Source organism: Choloepus didactylus, chromosome 17, assembly GCF_015220235.1.
Source record: "Choloepus didactylus isolate mChoDid1 chromosome 17, mChoDid1.pri, whole genome shotgun sequence".
Lineage (NCBI taxonomy): Eukaryota > Metazoa > Chordata > Mammalia > Pilosa > Megalonychidae > Choloepus > Choloepus didactylus.
Genome location: NC_051323.1, coordinates 1,207,012 through 1,224,648, shown reverse-complemented (window position 1 = coordinate 1,224,648; position 17,637 = coordinate 1,207,012). Strand labels below are relative to the sequence as shown.

The 17,637-nt window shown below is 36.4% G+C and overlaps 2 pseudogenes; both read right to left on the bottom strand.

The window, feature by feature from the left end:
* Positions 1-3,702: 3,702 nt before the first annotated feature.
* On the bottom strand, positions 3,703-5,114 carry LOC119512980 (annotated as a pseudogene).
* Positions 5,115-5,499: 385 nt separating this feature from the next.
* LOC119512981 lies at positions 5,500-6,356 on the bottom strand (annotated as a pseudogene).
* Positions 6,357-17,637: the final 11,281 nt, after the last annotated feature.

Genomic DNA, 17,637 nt, shown 5'->3' with positions numbered 1-17,637 from the left:
TTATAATTATTATATCTTCCTGTTTAATTATAATGATCAGTATATATAATGGTCATCTTTGTCCCTTATAACTGGTTTTGACTTCAGGTCTCTTTTATCCGATCTTAGTATAGCCGCAGAAGCTCTCTTTTGGTTACTACTTGCATATCATGTTTTTTTCCATGCTTTCAGTTCAACCTTCTTGTATCTTTGAGTCTATTGCAGAGAGCATATATTTGGGTCATGCTTTTATATCCATTCTGCCAATCTCTTCCTTTTATTTTAAAGTCACTAATGACAATACAGGTTTTGTTTCCGCCATTTTGCTATTTAGTCTTTGTACATCTTATACCTTTTTTTGGCCCTCTTTTCTGTTAAAGCCTACTTTTATATTAATTTGCTTTCTGGTATTGTACCATATTGAGTGCCATCTCATTACTCTCTGCATACATTTTTCATCTGTTTTCTTTGTTGTTACAATAGGGTTAAAATTTAACATCCTAAATATATGTTATATTTGGTTTGATACCAAGTTTGATAACACACACACACACACACACACACATACATATATATTTCCCATACCCCTCTGTCCCCCAACAATTTTTTTGTACTTCTTATCCAAAAACCTAGGTGTATCATTACTTTTTATGCATTGTATTTTAGCACCTGTAGGAAGAAAGAAGTGGAGCTATATACCAAACAATACAATACAATAATATAATACAAATACAATAATACTGTCATTTATAATTATTCAAATGGTTATAGGTCTTTATTTCTTTATGCTTATTTGAACCAATGTATAGTGCCCTTTCATTTCAATCGGAAGAACCTCTTGTAGCATTGCTTGTAGAGCAGGTCTAGTGGTGATGTACTTCCACACCTTTTTTTTTTTTTTTTTTTAATCTTAGAATGTCTTAATCTCTCTCTCATTTTTGAAAGAGATTCTCACCAGATATAAAATTCTTGGCTGGCAGTTGATTTCTCTCAGTAATTTAAGTATTTCAACCCACTGCTTTCTTGCTTCCATGGTTTCTGATGAGAAATTGGCACTCAGTCTTATTGGGATAACTTGTATGTAACATGTTGCTTTTCTCTTGTAGCTTTCAGAACCCTCTTTGTCTTTTGCATTTGGTAGTGTAATTAATATATGACATGGTGTACCTTTCTTCATCTTTATCTGGTGCTCTCTGGGCTTTTTGAATGTGCATATTCAGATCTTATGCTAAGTTTGGGAAGTTCTCTGTCATTATTTCTTTCACTATTCCTTCTGCCCCTTTATCTGTTTCTTCTTCTTCTGGGACTCACATAACATGTATATTGGTGTGCCTGATGGGGTGCCATAGCTGTCTTAGGCTATTTTCGTGTTTAATATTTCTTTTTACTTTGGGCTTCTCAGTCTGACTCATTTCAAATATTGTATATTCATTTTCACTGATTCTTTTACTAGATCCATTATCCTCCTGAAACCCTCCTGGGCATTTTTCATTTCAGTTATTGTGGTCTTCTACTCCAGTAGTTCTGTTTGGCTCCTTTTAAAATTTTCTATCTCTTTACTTAGATTTTCATATCGTTCATTCTTTGTTTTCCTGCTATCCTGTCATTCTGGCTCTGTACTTTCCTTCATCTCCTTGAGCATTTTTAAGATCATTTTTAAAGGCTTTGTCAGTATTTCCACATTCTTTTCTTCTTTGTTGGTGTTTCCTGTATTTTTACTCTCTTCCTTTGGATGGGCCATCATTTCCTGTTTCTTTATCTGGTACTTTTTGGTTGCATACTGCACATTTTAATAATTTAAAATGTTAACTGTAGTATTTACTCCCTGAGATATCTGTTTCCTGGTTTTGTAACCAGCTGGTGATAAGTCAGAGAATTTATTGAGCTTCAGCCCTCCTATCTGGAATGTCTGCCCAAGGTGAATGCACTGTGCAGGGTTCTCCTTGTCTTACTGGACCTCTGTCTTGTCCTGGGCTTTTACTTGTTAATTGTTTTGGAATTCCCCTGTTTTCAGGAGTTTGGTGTCCCCTCTGTCTCCAAGGGAACAAACTTCCCTCTCCCAGGTGTCCGAAGCCTGCAGGCCTGGTCTCAGATTGTCCACTTCTATAGTTTTCTACACTCCTTTCTTTGTCTCATGCTGCTCTTTCCTGGAGGGCAAATTCTGAGAGGAGCATCACTCTGGGGAGGACTTCCCCAATTTAGTCCTTCCCAGCCAAAACAGGGCTAGGGATCCATGAAGGAGGTGCAGATGAGCTCCACAGTGCGCAGTGACAGGTGTCCAGTAGGGCACCAGAAAGTTCTCCAATGGCTCCCCAAAGCTGAGCTTTCCTGGCCTGCTCAGCAAATGCCGTTTGGCTCAATTTCCTCTGCAGCCTTGAGGAAGCCCTGTATTTTAAAATCTCCAGTGCCTCCAGCTCTGTACAGGCAGTGTTGAAACAATGACCCCTGACAACTTGTTCAGGGCAGTTTGAAATAACAGCTGCCTCAGAGCTGGAACCCAGTGATCTGAATTTGCTTATCAACAGCCAGGATCAGTGATTGACTATACTCAGCCCTGTCCTTGGGGGAGAGGAATTTTATGTCCCTCTCTGTCAGCAGCAGCTAGCCAGGTATTGGACCCATGGTGACCTGTTGCCACAGTGGGTGATGGGCATCAGTAGCTGCCCTGTGGAGAAAGCCTTTTACAGTTGTTTATTGTAATTTATCAGCCTCTCCTCCTCCTTTTCTCTGGATGTTGTTCGGTGTTCTTTTGGCCTCTGGAGTTTCAAAACAATTGTTTCAGACAGTTCTTCCATGTTTGATAGTTGTTTTGGTGACTATCACTCTGCTGTCTTCCCTGGAAGTCCCACTGATGTGTTTTGTATGTGTTTGTGTGTGTGTGTGTGTTCCTAAGTATCAAATTGCATCAATTTATTATGAATTACATTTAAAGAACACTGCAGATTTAGAAATAAGAGAGCAGCACTGCCTGATTCTTTTAATTCCACAAATGCCAGCATTCCAAAGTAACATGTAAACAAATCTCTATGCTGCTTGATCAATTCTTTCCAATTTTTATAATATGCTATACGGTATCAGTTCTAGTATACGTATGTGAGATAGGTTTCATTCATTACTTTTTATTACTCATGTAGCAAAGAAGGAAAATTTTCAACTATTGTGTTTATTTAAAACAAACTGACAGGTTTAAGTACCTGTCCTCAGAAACCCAGCAGCATTTATTAACATACTCAACGTAAGATTTGGCCTAAGCCCTTAATACCTTTCTGAACAGCCATGCAACTTAAGTGCCCTCAGATGTTTCATAAGGGAGCAGAACATGGAGTAATTTGTACTTTTTTCCCTGGATAATAGAAACAAGATAAAGCAAATTCAGATGTTTTTGAATGAATAGCTGTCATGTTTAATACAATTGGAGCTCCATAAAACTAGAGCCACTATCAGAAATGCTTATACAGGTATATAATAATTATTTTTAATAAAGTCTCTTGCTTGCTCCAAAATTTAAGGATGAACTTTTTCCTGGTCAGTCACTTCAAGGGCACAATAAATAAAGAAGCAAAGGATGAACTGTTTTGCATATTTCTGTGGAAGAATGGAAAACATACTTTGAGAGATTCAAAATTCACTATACAGAATGAACAGCTTATATACATTATCTGTGCAATTTTTCTTGCCTAGGGTATTTAAATGCAAGAGCTCCTCCAAGATAAGAAGCCACATTCATTCTTGTCCAAATCCCTCTGTCTTTCTATTGCAAAAAGAAGCTTTTCCTTTATTTGTTCATAACTCTTATATGGTGGTAGATCCAAGCAATTGAAACACATGTGACTTCTTGGTAACCAGGTGTCTTTGCCAACTTTTTCTATGCAAAATTTTTGAGACCCATTACTTCCCATGAGCTCAGCAAACCCTCCTAGAGGTAAACAGCAGGTTCCAGTGACAAACTGCAGTAGTCACATTCTTACTTCATTGTCTTTCACAAACTGCCAAAACCAAATTATTTGCTTGCTGTTTCTTGTATAATGCCAATAAACAGTGTTTCTCTGCCAATCTGCCAAGTTAGTCTCCTGCATGCCACACAACATAACCTCTAATTCCTTTTCATCAAAGTACTGCAGCCATTGAAAGAGAACAACTTCATTAAAACCATCAAGGAAAGCTTTGGTCTGTTCTTGTACTCCTTGAGAAAAATGTCATTCTGTCATTAAACCAATATATTCATCTTTGTTCTCTTCAGTCACCAGGATATTGGAACCTCCCAATTTCAGGTTACGTGAAGTAACCTTTCCCAAAATCTCCATGTCAACAGAAAAGTACATTTCTAAACCACATTATTCAATATTATTGTCTCTTATCCAGATAAGGGAGTTATAAAATTCAGTATCAATTGATTCCAATTCCTTAACAGTAAATTTTTTACTTAGCAAACACTTGTAGAATGGTAAAGAGAAACCAGTATCAATAAACTTTCTATGAAAAAGTGCCACAGTGATAAAGCAACCAAGGAAGCAAAAGTATGAAAGATGATCTGGATTAATGGTTGATGCCGGATTTATCTGCAGGGAGTAGCTGTTCTTGCCAGCATACTCAAATAAACAATACATTGGGTTCAAAACTTCATGTGAAAGTAAGAAAAATTATTCTCTTGCTAGACCACCATAATCAAGTCCTTCTCCTCTTAATATTACATATAATCGCCTCCTCAAGTCATATGGTTTTAATGCCATAATCTGTTGGAAGGAATGTTCCAACACTGTCTGCCAGGACACACTGATCTTCACATGACTGGGCAGTGCATTAGACTGGCACAAATAACAGAAATGAGCAAGTTTCTACCCAAAGCTGCATTCATAAGCAATTTGTGGACCAACTTTCGTTACAGATGACTTCCCATTGCGAGGATCTTTGAATGTTGTTGTTCTTGCTTTATGTTCAACAAAGTACCTAACACCTTCTAAAGTGTACCTAATTTCCCAGGTTCTGGCAGGGGTTCTCATTCTGTAGGCCTTGAGTTCTTGGATCGTCCCATTGCGTTGTTTTTGTGTTATGATTTTAAACCCTGTTTGTGGAATCCACTCTTTTTTCCCAGCTTGGTGGCAAAGGCCCATATGGGTTGTTTTCTGCAGCTAACATTGAAGCGAAATAGAGGTATCACTGGTTGAACTATTGCATAGCTCCCTGTAACTGGTTCTGCTGAGATGGCCACTGTTCCAAGTTTCAGACAGATTCCATGTTGGGTCACTGCCATGTTGCTGTTCTGGTGTTATGGTCCACTAATAAGCTCTTCCATGATCATCAGCTCTTCTTTCCCAACCTGATGGCAAAGTTTCTGTGTTGGCATTTCCAGTCTGTTGCCGAACAGATTCCCCACACCCATCTAGTTGTCTTAATTTGGTTGCTTCAAAAACAGAACTATTTCCAGTATGAGAGGCGGCAGGATCTAACATACTTCTAGTTTCAGATTCCACTGCTTCACTGGTGGAAGGAATACATTCATTGTTTTCTGAGGAAGTAAGTACTTCGTGAACTGGAGGATCTTCAACAGTAGTACATAGTGCAATTTGAAAACAAGGCTGTTTCTTCAGAAACTACTGCAGTCCCCATGGCTGACGCATTATCAGTTGGTGCAGATGAGCATGACATGCCCTTAACAGTGTCATTGGCAGGCTCAAAAGTGAATGGTTTTGAAGCTGGTGCATTTTTGGGTCTGGCAGCAACCTGAGATGGAGATGAAGGTATGTTGTTTCCATTAACTACATATGAACAGCATGAGTTTTGGACTAGAGTATTTGTAGGTACATGATTATCTATCCCATTAGTACCTTCAACAGCCAACCTAGTAGTTGTCCTTGCTGAAGGATCTCCATTGTCATGTAAGGCATCACCATTTTGCTGTATTTCTATGGTTGGAAACTGAAGTTTGTTAGATTTTCTTGCTCAACCACCAATCCATCAAGCACAACTGTCAATTTGCCAGTTTGCACTATGCCATTTTTATTTTCCAAGGAAAGTTCTAATTGTTACTTCACTCTTTCCAATTTTCTATTGTGTATTAACAGAGCTTGTTTCAAATCTATTGCTGCTTTTCGTAATAAAGCATCTGCTTTCAAAGTGTGGTGACTCCAAACTCGAAATTCCAATGTAGCCTGTGGGGTCACATTTACAGTTAATTGCTCATCCCATTTTGGATTAGAAGAACTACTGGATTTTGCTGTTTTCTTAATAATTTCTCAATCTACAACTATTTCTGTATATATTGCTGTTCCAAACCAGTTCTTTTTTCCTTTTGGTTTGGCGCTAGAAACAGTTACCTGTAACTGTAACCCTCCACTGTGGTAATTACTAGTTTCAGACCTTGGTGACGCAGCGGCCATAACCCAAAATTCAGCTTAAACTGTGTACCAGGTACTGTGCTAGACACTGGAGATACAAACATGAGTAAGACACTATTCCTTCTTCCAGGGAGCTCACAGTCTACTGAGGAGACAAACCCCGCGCGAAGCCGTCTGCTCCTGGTGGCCGCCGCCTCCTGCAGCGGGCGCACCTGCAGCCACTCAGAACCCACACGCCGCGCTCCCGACCCCCGACCCCACCCCCACCCCCACCCCCACCAATGTGTTTTTGAATGTGAGCAAAATAAATAATACTGAGTACCAGCAAAATCACTAAAATCCCTTAATTGCCATTTCAATGGCATAAATGCTGAAATGAGAAAATGATTTCACAATTACTTCAATGTCCATAGAAAGCACATCAGATGTTTCTTGAGCAGCATTATGCAGAACATATGCAAGACAGCCAACACCTTCCATGGGACCATTCACACTTTTCTTTGACTTGGAATAAACTTGCCTGAACTTTTACACAAATATCTGCCAAAATATGTATTTGTATTATCTCCACTAAAAGCTGTACAATTTTTCTTATTAACTCCTAACTCACTAAGAGAGGTTTTGCAAAAAGTTCCTGTTGTTTGACGTCTTATCTAGAAAGGATTTCACTTGTAATACTTTTTAAGTATTGTATACCTTTTTCACACATATGCACACAAATATTGCCCAAGCAAAGGGAAAATGATTTCTGCATTGTGATTACTTGCTTCCATGGCAATGCTAAAAAAAAAGGTGAATCATTTAGATCATTGATTATCTATAATCATAAGTGGGGCTATTATCTTTTTTAGTTTGTTATTGTAGTAGATATCATTCTGGCATGTGAAGGTTGCTTGCAGTTTTGAAATCAGAAGATAACTTCTGGCAGCATTTAACCAAACGACTGAGGATGGTATACAGTGTGAAAAGTCAATACAGCATCTGATGAAATTACTACATCTTAATCTGAATATCACAATAATATTTTATTTTTACCCACTTTCCCTAGTAATAGGTGAGGAAATCATGGGTTTCTTATACTTAACTGGTTTATATCGGACTTCCCACCATCTTCATATCAAATGAACTGTTAATTGCATATTGCATTTAATAAATGTCCACATTTCAGCAAATTCATCAGAAAATTTACACTAGAATTTTGGCATTGGGGGTTCAAATATACACAAATAAAAAATAGATAATAGCAACCATTGCAAAATGGAAAAGATGAATTTGATAAAATCATAATCACATCAGTGTCTGTCACTCACAGGTTAAGCAAACCATTGTGTTGAACAATTGTGAACCTACAAACTAAGATATTAAAGTACTGTTGGCATTTACGTAATTTGAGTGCCAATTACTGTGGCAGAAAAATAGCTTTAATTGCTGAGTTTTTTCTCTTTTATTTGGAAAAAAAACTGACTATGGTACATTTAGGGTATCCCAACAAAGTCAATACAGGATACAGGACAAAATTACTAAATACAGGACATAATTACTAAATACAGGACATATACTGGCAACCACATTGGTGGTTCTGGGTCTAGCTGGGCTGGGCAATTCCTCTCACTGCATACAGCCTGTATATTTTTCAGTGTAACCAAAGGTTATTGAAAAGAACTGGGCTCTATTGATATAACAATAGATATAACAATTGATATAACAACCAAATCTTTATTGAATCCTGGTGTGAACAAAAAAGCTGTAAAAGACATTTTCAGAAAATTAGGGAAATATTAATATAAATGAGGCATTAGATGATAGAAAGGAAATATTGTTAAATTTGTTAGATGTGATGATGGTTTTATGGTTATGTAGGCAATTAACTTTTATCTTTTTAATAAATTTATACTGGAGCATTTAGTTGTGAAATGTCACATCTAGATAATGTGAAATGGGTGCCCATTAAACTATTTATTCTTTCCAACTCTTGTCATATTTGAGAATATAAATAATTTCTAAAAATTGGCTTCTGCTAAAATTCATATGCTGTTTAGATACAAAGCTTCCAAGGAAAGAAAAGGTGTATAGCAGTTTTCCATATAAACTGCAATGATAACTTTTTTAAAAACACTAGTAAATTGAGTCCAACCATAAAATGAATTAATAACAGTCATCAGCAGGGTTTCTCAAAGGAATTTTAAAGAAAAGTACCTGGTCTTTCACAATCACACAAGTAATATTTCAGTATATAGATAAATAAGAAAATAATCCAAATGAGGAAAACATCACACATAATCTCAACTCCCAAACAGACATGTTTAACCACTGGTTGTGCAAACTTTTTTTTCAAAGTAGAATCATAAGGGCATAATATTTTATAATCATCTCTTCCATAAACAATATATTGTGACCATTTCTTGGTCAATATTATTTTATTAAAAACTTCCCATTGCAATAGCAACAGAAAAAGTAGAATTTAGATTAAAAAATTGGTAGAATCTCTTTGAAGGAATTGTTACAAATATATTGAGTGATTTTTTAAAAAGTTGGAAAAACAGAATGTGCAGAAAAGATTATCATAACAGGCCTTCTTATAAAAGGCTTGCTTGTAAGGTTGGCTGTTGGCTAGTGTCTAGGAACTTGAATTTCAGGAGGGTTCCCACCACCCTAAGTGATAAATGGCTTACTGTGTTTAAACTGGGTATGCAAACAATATAGTTTATGTTGAATGCCTGCTTTCCTGGGTGTCTGAACTTTTGGAACATGCTAGGCAGAGTGTACCTATGTGACTATCCCCAGTAAAAACCCCAGGTGCCAAGACTCTAATGAGCTTATGTAATAGAAATCATTTCGCACACACTATCACTACTCATTGCTGGAGAAATTAAGTCCTTTGTGACTCCAGTGAGCAGAGGTCTTTTGGAAGTTTGTACCTGGTTTCCTCTGGACTTTATCCCAAGCATCTTTTCCCTTTGCTGATTTTGCTTTTTATCTCTTCATTGTAATAAATCATACCTAAAAGTACAGTTAGATGTTAAGTCCTTTGGGTCCTCCTAGAAAATCACTGGACTTAGGGGTGGTCATGGGGACTTCCAACATACAGAGATACTTGGAAAAGATCTCTCAGTATTCTAAATAGGTTTGTGTTTCTGTGCCTTCCTATTTCATATATTTCTGTATACAAAGGACATGGCTAAATTTATTATAGAAGGTAAAATAAACTACTTTAAGAGCAGAAACCTACAGACAAGGCACAGAAAGGCCTACTATAAAGTACTATGCATATAAGTACTGTGTATCACTTATGACACACTTATGAATATAAGTACTGTATACCACATATAAGGTATCATGAATATGTTACAATACTGTTTAAGTGATGTAGGCTTCATATTCTGTACAAATTCAAGAAAAATAGTACCTAAGAATTTATTATGTGATAAAAGATTACATAAAAGTTTACATATAAATAATTTAAAAAGATTTAAAAACGTAAAACATGATGAAAGAAATTTACAAAATGATAGGGAAAGACTGACTATTCAATGAGGTATATATTAGGTAGCTATCAAACTAGAATGATAACAAGTTATATCCCCAAATCACACACATTCATAAACTTCATGTGAATTTAAGAATTAAAATTTTGGAAGTAAACTACTCTCACCCACCAGCCTGAATAAATTAAAATAATGGCAATACCAAGTTTTAGCAAAGATAAAAACCAATTGGAACTCTCATACCACTATTGTTGATGGTATATGTAAGCTATTTGGAAAACTGTGGAAATTTATTTGGTCATCCTTACTAAAGTTTAACACAAGTTACCCCATGACAAAGCAATCCTACATTTAGGTTTATGGACAATGAAATGTCACATATGAGCATTGAAAGACATGTACAAGAATGTTAATAGCACATTATTTGTAATAGCCCAAATCTGAAAAGATCAATAGTAAAGTTGACACATCAAATGTAATATATTTATATCACCTTTATGTATATTTTATATTTCACAATAAGTTGTGGAACTGTAACTCATAGCATTCTTTGAAATTTTCTCTCTAATTGTTAAACCATTCTCTAAAAGTTATCATTGTTCTGTATATGTTATATTTCACAATGAAAATTATATTAAAAATGTAATATATTTAATGGAGGAATGATATACAGAACAGCAAATGAATGAACTACAACTGCACAAAACAATGTCAATGAATCTCAAAACCTGAAAAAGGCCAAACACCTAACAATTCATTCCTGAGTGATTCCACTTTTATAAAGTTTAAAAATAGACAAAACTAGTTTATTACATTTGAAGTTTTTATAACAGTTATCTATATGTAAACTTTTGTGAGATGGTCTCCCCAGATATGACTGACCCATCAGATTTTCCCAGACCAGATAGGCCCAGGTCTTAGGAGAAGGGTGTAATCAGTACCAAGTTTACCTGAGAATGAGACCCAGAAGATTGTGAGACTTTCCTGAGGCCTGTAGACTCTGTGCTTTTCCTATCCCGCCCAGAAGGCAGTGCTTGTCAGCCCACAGCTCCCCAACAGTGTAAAGAGGTGCAGTGACTTTAATTCTCAGTAAACCTTGTCCCTGCTAGGGACAGAGGGTGAGTCCAAAGCCAAGCTTATGCTTTTTTTTTTTTTTTTTTTTTTAATGCAGGCCCTGGTTTCTGAATTCTCTGAGGGAGGGCTGCCACCTGAGCTGGGCCCTACACCCCTTTTCATAGAGAAGATACTACCCTTTATGGGATTATCTCATTCACTTGGCATCTTCCTTTGTCTCTCTTTCTGAACTCAACCCTTGCCTGACAATTGAAAATGCCTGAGGATTTCTCTAATGAGCTACTTAGAATGAGAGACAAAAAAAGAAAAAAAGAAATCCCCTTTTCAGAGCCTGTCCTGAGCCCCGCAGTTTCGCCAGTGAAGAGCCGGAGTTGGTACGTGGTTCTGTGTCCCTTTTTTTCACACATAGCCCTTTTCCAGTATTCTGAGCTCAGCCAACTCCAAAATCCTCTGTTTTTATCTATTTACTATTTTTCCTTTCAGCCCTGCCTCCTCTCTGCCGAGAGACTTCAGAGTTCCTTTCCTGCTTGCTCCTGGTTTATCTGTGCTCATAGCTTGTACTTAATAGTCCAAATTTGTTAATTAAAACTGCAGTTGGAGCTTCGTTGAGCTACCTTCCCTTTCTCCCAGCAGAGATCGCTTCTTTTTCCCACAAAGTAGTGTTTCAACTCAGCCTGCCATGCCAGTGTAGGAGGGGCACCAGCTCTGCAGTTTGGAGGGTTTTACGTACAGTTCAATGCTGTGATCTCAGCCCTTTCATCCATTCCAGACTGGTCTATGACATGTGTCCAGTCATGGATTCCACTCCAAATGGTTGTTTCAGACTGTTTACTAGCTGTTCCTGGCTGTTTATTAGCTACTGTAGAGGATTAACTAAATTCCACACCTCCCTATGCTGCCATCTTGCTCTGTCTCCATGATGTTCTTTTAACCCATTCTTGTGGGTACAAACCTGTTGTAGGTGGGACAATTTGATTAGGTTGTTTCCAAGGAGATGCAACCCACTCAGTTCAAGGTGGGTCTTAATCACTAGAGTCCTTTAAGAGATCTCACAGAAACAGACAGCTTAGAAATAGAAATTCCCCACAGATGCTAAGGAAGAACCCACAGGAGCTGTGAGAGACAGCCACTGAAACCAGGAGCTAAAAGCTAAACCCAAGAGAGAAGGACCAGCAGACTCTAGCCATGTGCCTTCACATGTGGCAGAGCAACCCTGGATGCCAGCAGCCTTTCTTCAGAGAAGGTATCCTATTTTTGATGCCTTAATTTGGACAGTTTTCAGGACCTTAGAATTGTAACTTGTAACCCAATAAATCCCCATTGTTAAAATCCAGTCCATTCCTGGTATATTGCATTTTAGCAGTTTAAGCAAAATGAAACATGGTGTTTTATAAAATTTCAAATTCTAATAGTTTATTACTAGTCCATAGGAAAGCAATAGAACTTGCATCCTGAAAACTTGCTATAATAGCTTATTAATTCCAGAATTTTATTTTTGTCAAGCCTTTGTGGTAATCTACATAGAAAATCATGTCATCTGTGAACAAAATAGGTATTAGTTCTCCCTTCACAATCTATAAAAATTTTAATTTTATTGTCTTATTGCACTAGTTAGGACTTGCCAGTATGATGTTGAATAAGTAGTGTTGAGAGAGGACATTTTTGTCTTCCTCTCAATCTTAGGGGTTAGTGTCCATTTTCTCATCACTAAGTATGAAGTTAGCTGAAGGAATTTTAGTAGATATTCTTCATAAGACTGAGGAGGTTCCCCTCTATTCCTAGTTTTCTGAGGTTTTTTAAAAAAATCAGTGGATTTTCAGTTTTGTCAAATGCTTTTTCTGCACCAATGGATATGGTCATATGACTTTCTCCTTTATCTTGTTGATGAGATGAAATTACATTGATAAATTTTCAAATGTTGAACCAACCTTACATACCTGGAGTAAATACCATTTTGCTCAGGTCTACAATACTTTGTATAGGCTAATATTTTGGTGAGGATTTTTGTTATCTATGTTCATGAGAGTTATTGGTCTGTAGTTTTTATTTCTTGCAATATCATGATCTGCTTTTGGTATTAAGGTAATACTGGTCTTATAAAATAAATGAAGAGGTGTTCCCTCTGTATTTACTTTATGAAAGACACTGTAGAAAGCTGGCATTATTTCTTCATTAAATGTTAGGTTGATAGAAATAGTCAGTAAAACCATTGAGGCCTGATACTTTTTTGAAAGGTTAATAATTATTGATTCAGTTGCCTTAATGAAAATAGCCCTATTCAAATGATTTTGTTTCTTTTGTGTGGATATCAGTAGTTCATGTATTTCAAGGATATGTCCATTTCACCTTAATTTGCAAATTTGTGGGCACAGAGTTTTCTTAATATCACTTTGTTAACCATTTGATGTCCATGAGGTTAGTAGTGGTGACCCTTCTTTTGCTTCTAATATTGATAATTTGTGCCTTCTCTTTTCTTCCTGGGTAGCCTGTCTAGAGGCTACTCAATGTTACTTATCTCTTTGAAAAGATCCAATTTTGAGTTTGTGTATTTTCTCTTTATTTTTCCTATCTACAAGTCAATTAATTTCTGCTTTGATATTTATTATGTCTTTGTTTCTGCTTCATTTAGGCTTAAATTACCTGAGGTGGAAGTTTAGGTTGTTGACTTCTTTTTCCTTTTCTCATATATGTGTATCATGCTATGAATTTCCATCTAAACCCTACCTTTTGGTATTATGTTGTATCTTTATTTTTATTAGTTAAAATTATTTCTAAATTTCTCTTGAGACTACTTCTTTAAGTAATGTGTAATTCAGTAGTGTGTTGAGCTCCATATATTTTTGGATTTTCCACTTACCTCTCTGATATTGATTTCTATTTCAATTCTATTGTGTTCTGAGACCACATTTTGTATGATTTCTATTTTTTAAAATTTGTTGAGGTGGTTGTGATGGTTAATTTCATGTGTCAGCCTGGCTAGGATATGATTTCTAGTCATTTGGTCAAGCACTTATGTGCTTGATAATGTGAGGGTATACTGAGGTGAGTTTTGCATCTATAATCAAAGGAGACTACATGGAGTAATGTGAGGAGTCTCCTCATCCAATCAGTTATAAATCTTAAAAGTCAGAACTGGGAATTTCAGAGGTTAGAAGAGGAATTTGGACTCAACTTTGGCATTGGTTCTTGCTGGGATTTCCACCCAGTCAGTTTCCCTTGAGAAATTCGAACTAAGGGCTTCAGCCTCACCTGCCAGTCACCACAGTCACATGTGCCAATTCCTTATAATAAATCTCTCTATATATTCTCTCTATATATTGTTTCTGTCTCTCTGGAGAACTCTGACTAATTCAGTGTTTTCCACTCTGTTCATATTTTTTGGAAGTAATTGTAGAGAATTCATATAATTCTTCTTTAGAAATTTGGCACATTTCACTTGTGAAACCATCTGAGCCTGGCACTTTTTTTGAAAGGTTATTGGATCGTGATTCAATTTATTTAATAAAGTTCTATTCAGATTATCTATTTCTCCTTGTGTGAGCTTTGGTTGAATTGTGTCTTTCAAGAAAGTTATCAAACATTATCAAACTTATGGGTTTAGATTTGGTCATAATATTCATTTATTTTCCTTTTAATGTCCATGGCATCAGTAGTGATTTTCCCTCTAAAATTTCTGATACTAGTTATTTGTGTCCTCTTTCTTTTTTTCTAGGTAAGCCTGGCTAAATTTTATCAGTGCTACTGATCTTTTCAAAGAACCAGTTTTTTGTTTTGTTAATTTTCATTATTGATTTCCTATTTTCAATTTCAGTGACTTCTCTAATTTTTATTATTCTTTTTCTTCTGCTTACTTTGGGTTGAGTTTACTCTTCTTATTCCAGCTCCCTGAGGTGTATGATTAATTATTAGTTTAGATCTTTCATCTTTCCTAATAAATGCATTCAATGCTATAAATTTCCCTCTCAGCACTGCTTTCACTGAATCCCCCAGATGTTAAGTTGTATTTTTTCATTAAGTTCAAAATATTTACAATTTTATGACTTCTCTTTTGACCTCTGCCTTATTTAGAAATATGTTATTTAATCTCCAAATATTTCATAACTTTCCAGATATCTTTCTGTTGTTGACTTCTTGTTTAATTCCATTTTGGTCTGAGAGCATCCTTGGCATGATTTATACTTTTTTAAATTTCTTAAGATGTAGATTTATGGTACAGGATGTTGTCTACCTTGGTGAATGTACCATATGACCTTAATAAGATTGTGTTGGATGATATATTCTATAAATGTCAATAAGAGCCAGTTGATTGATGATGATGTGGTATTAAACTATATTCTTACTGATTTCTAGCCTTCTGAATCATTCAGTTACTTACAGAAATGTATTGAATTTCCCAAGCATAATAGTAAATTTGCCTATTTCTCCTTCAAATTTTGTCAGTTTTTACCTTTAATATTTTGGTCCTGTGTTATTAGCAGGGTCATTAGAGACTGTTTTGATTACATGGATAATTGAAAATTTTATTGTTATATACTACCCTTCTTTGTACCTGTAACATTCCTTGTGCTAATGCCTGATTGTCTGAAATTAGTATAGCAAATTTAGCTTTTTCTGATTGCTGTTAGCATGGTATACCTTTCTCCATCCCTTTACTTCTAATCACTGTTTGTCTTTATATCTTAAGTAGACTTCTTTTTATATTTTTTAAAGTAAGTTTGGAGTTTACATAACAAGAATGTATAAAATACAGGATTTCCCTAAACCACCCTAGTATTAACACCTTTCACTGGTGTGTATGCTGGTTTGGATCTGTTATGTACCCCGTAAGAGATAAGAGACCATGTTCTTTTAATCCAATCTTGTAGGGGCAGACCTATTGTGGATGGGACCTTTTGATAAGTTCATTTCCATGGAGATGTGACCCCATCCATTCAAGGTGGTCTTAATTAGTTTACTGGAGTCCTTAAGACAGCTCAGGGAGAGAGACAGAGAGAGAGAGAAGAGAGAGAGAGAGAGTGAGCGCACCCAGAGCTGACAAAGACCCAGTCACTTGGAGATGCAGACAGAAAGACGTTTTGAGATGCTGAACGAACAGATGAAGCCTAGAGTTTGCCCTGGAGAAACTGACTGAGAACCCACAGATGCTTAAAGAGAAAGCCACTGGAATCAGAAGCTGAAAGCAATGCAGCCCAGAAGCAAAGGACTACCAGACACCAGTCATGTGCCTTCCCAGCTGACAAGAGGTGTTCCAGATGCCATTGGCCTTTCTTCAGTGATAATATCCTCTTGTTGATGCCTTAGTTTGAACACGTTTATGGCCTTAGATCTATAAATTTTAACCTAATAAATCCCCTTTATAAAAGCCAATCCATTTCTGGTATTTTGCATTCTGGCAGTTGTAGCAAACTGGAACAGTGTGGGACATCTATTACAATTGACAAAAAACATTTTTATAATTGTACTATTAACTGTAGTCCATGCTAATTTAAGTTTCCCTGTTTGTGTTGTGCAGTCCCATGGATTTTTTTTTTATTAAATTCAGTTTTATTGAAATACATTCACGCACCATACAATCATCCATGGTATACAATCAACTGTCCACAGTATGCTAACATAGTTATGCGTTCATCACCACAATCTATCTCTGAACATTTTCCTTACATCAGAAAGAACCAGAACAAGAATAAAAAATAAAAGTGAAAAAAGAACACCCAAATCATCCCCCCATCCCACCCCATTTGTCCTTTAGTTTTTACCCCCATTTTTCTACTCATCCATACACTAGATAAAGGGGGTGTGATCCACAAGGTCTTCACAATCACACTGTCACCCCTTGTAATCTACATTATTATATAATTGTCTTCAGGAGTCCAGACTGCTGGGTTGGAGTTTGGTAGTTTCAGGTATTTACTTCTAGCTATTCCAATACATTAAAACCTAAGAGGTGTTATCTATATAGTGCATAAGAATGTCCACCAGAGTGACCTCTTGACTCCACCATTTGAAATCTCTCAGCCACTGAACTATTTCGTCTCATTTTGCATCCCCCTTTTGATCAAGAAGATACTCTCAGTCCCACAATGCCGGGTCCAGATTCATCCCCAGGAGTCATATTCTGCATTGCCAGGGAGATTTACACCCCTGGGTGTTGGGTCCCACATAGTGGGAAGGGCAGCAAGTTCACCTGTCGAGGTAGTCCCATGGATTTTTTCTAAATTTTTATTCTAATACCATATATGCAATGTAACATTTCCCCTTTTAACCACATTCAGATATGTATTTCAGTGTTGTTAATTACTTTCACAATGCTGTGCCAATATCACAATCATCCATTACCAGAATGTTTCCTGATAGAAACTCTACATTTTAAGTATTAACTCCCCATTCACTACCCCCACCCCACACTATGGCAAACTATATTCTATATTCTGATTCTATGATACAATTCTGATTCTATCATACAATATTTGTCTTTTTGTGTCTGGGTTATTTCATTCAACATGAAGTCCTCAAGATTCATCCATGTTGTCACTTGCATAAGCACTTCATTCCTTTTTACTGCTTAATAACATCCATTACCACATTTTCATTATCCATTCATTAGCTGATGGACACCTGGGTTCTTCTATCCTTTGTAAATTGTAAATTATGTGGCTATGAACATGGATGTGCAAATAGCTATTCAAGCCCCTGCTTTCAATTCTCTTGGGAAAATACCTAGAAGTGTGATTGCCAGGTCATATGGTAATTCTATACTTAACTTT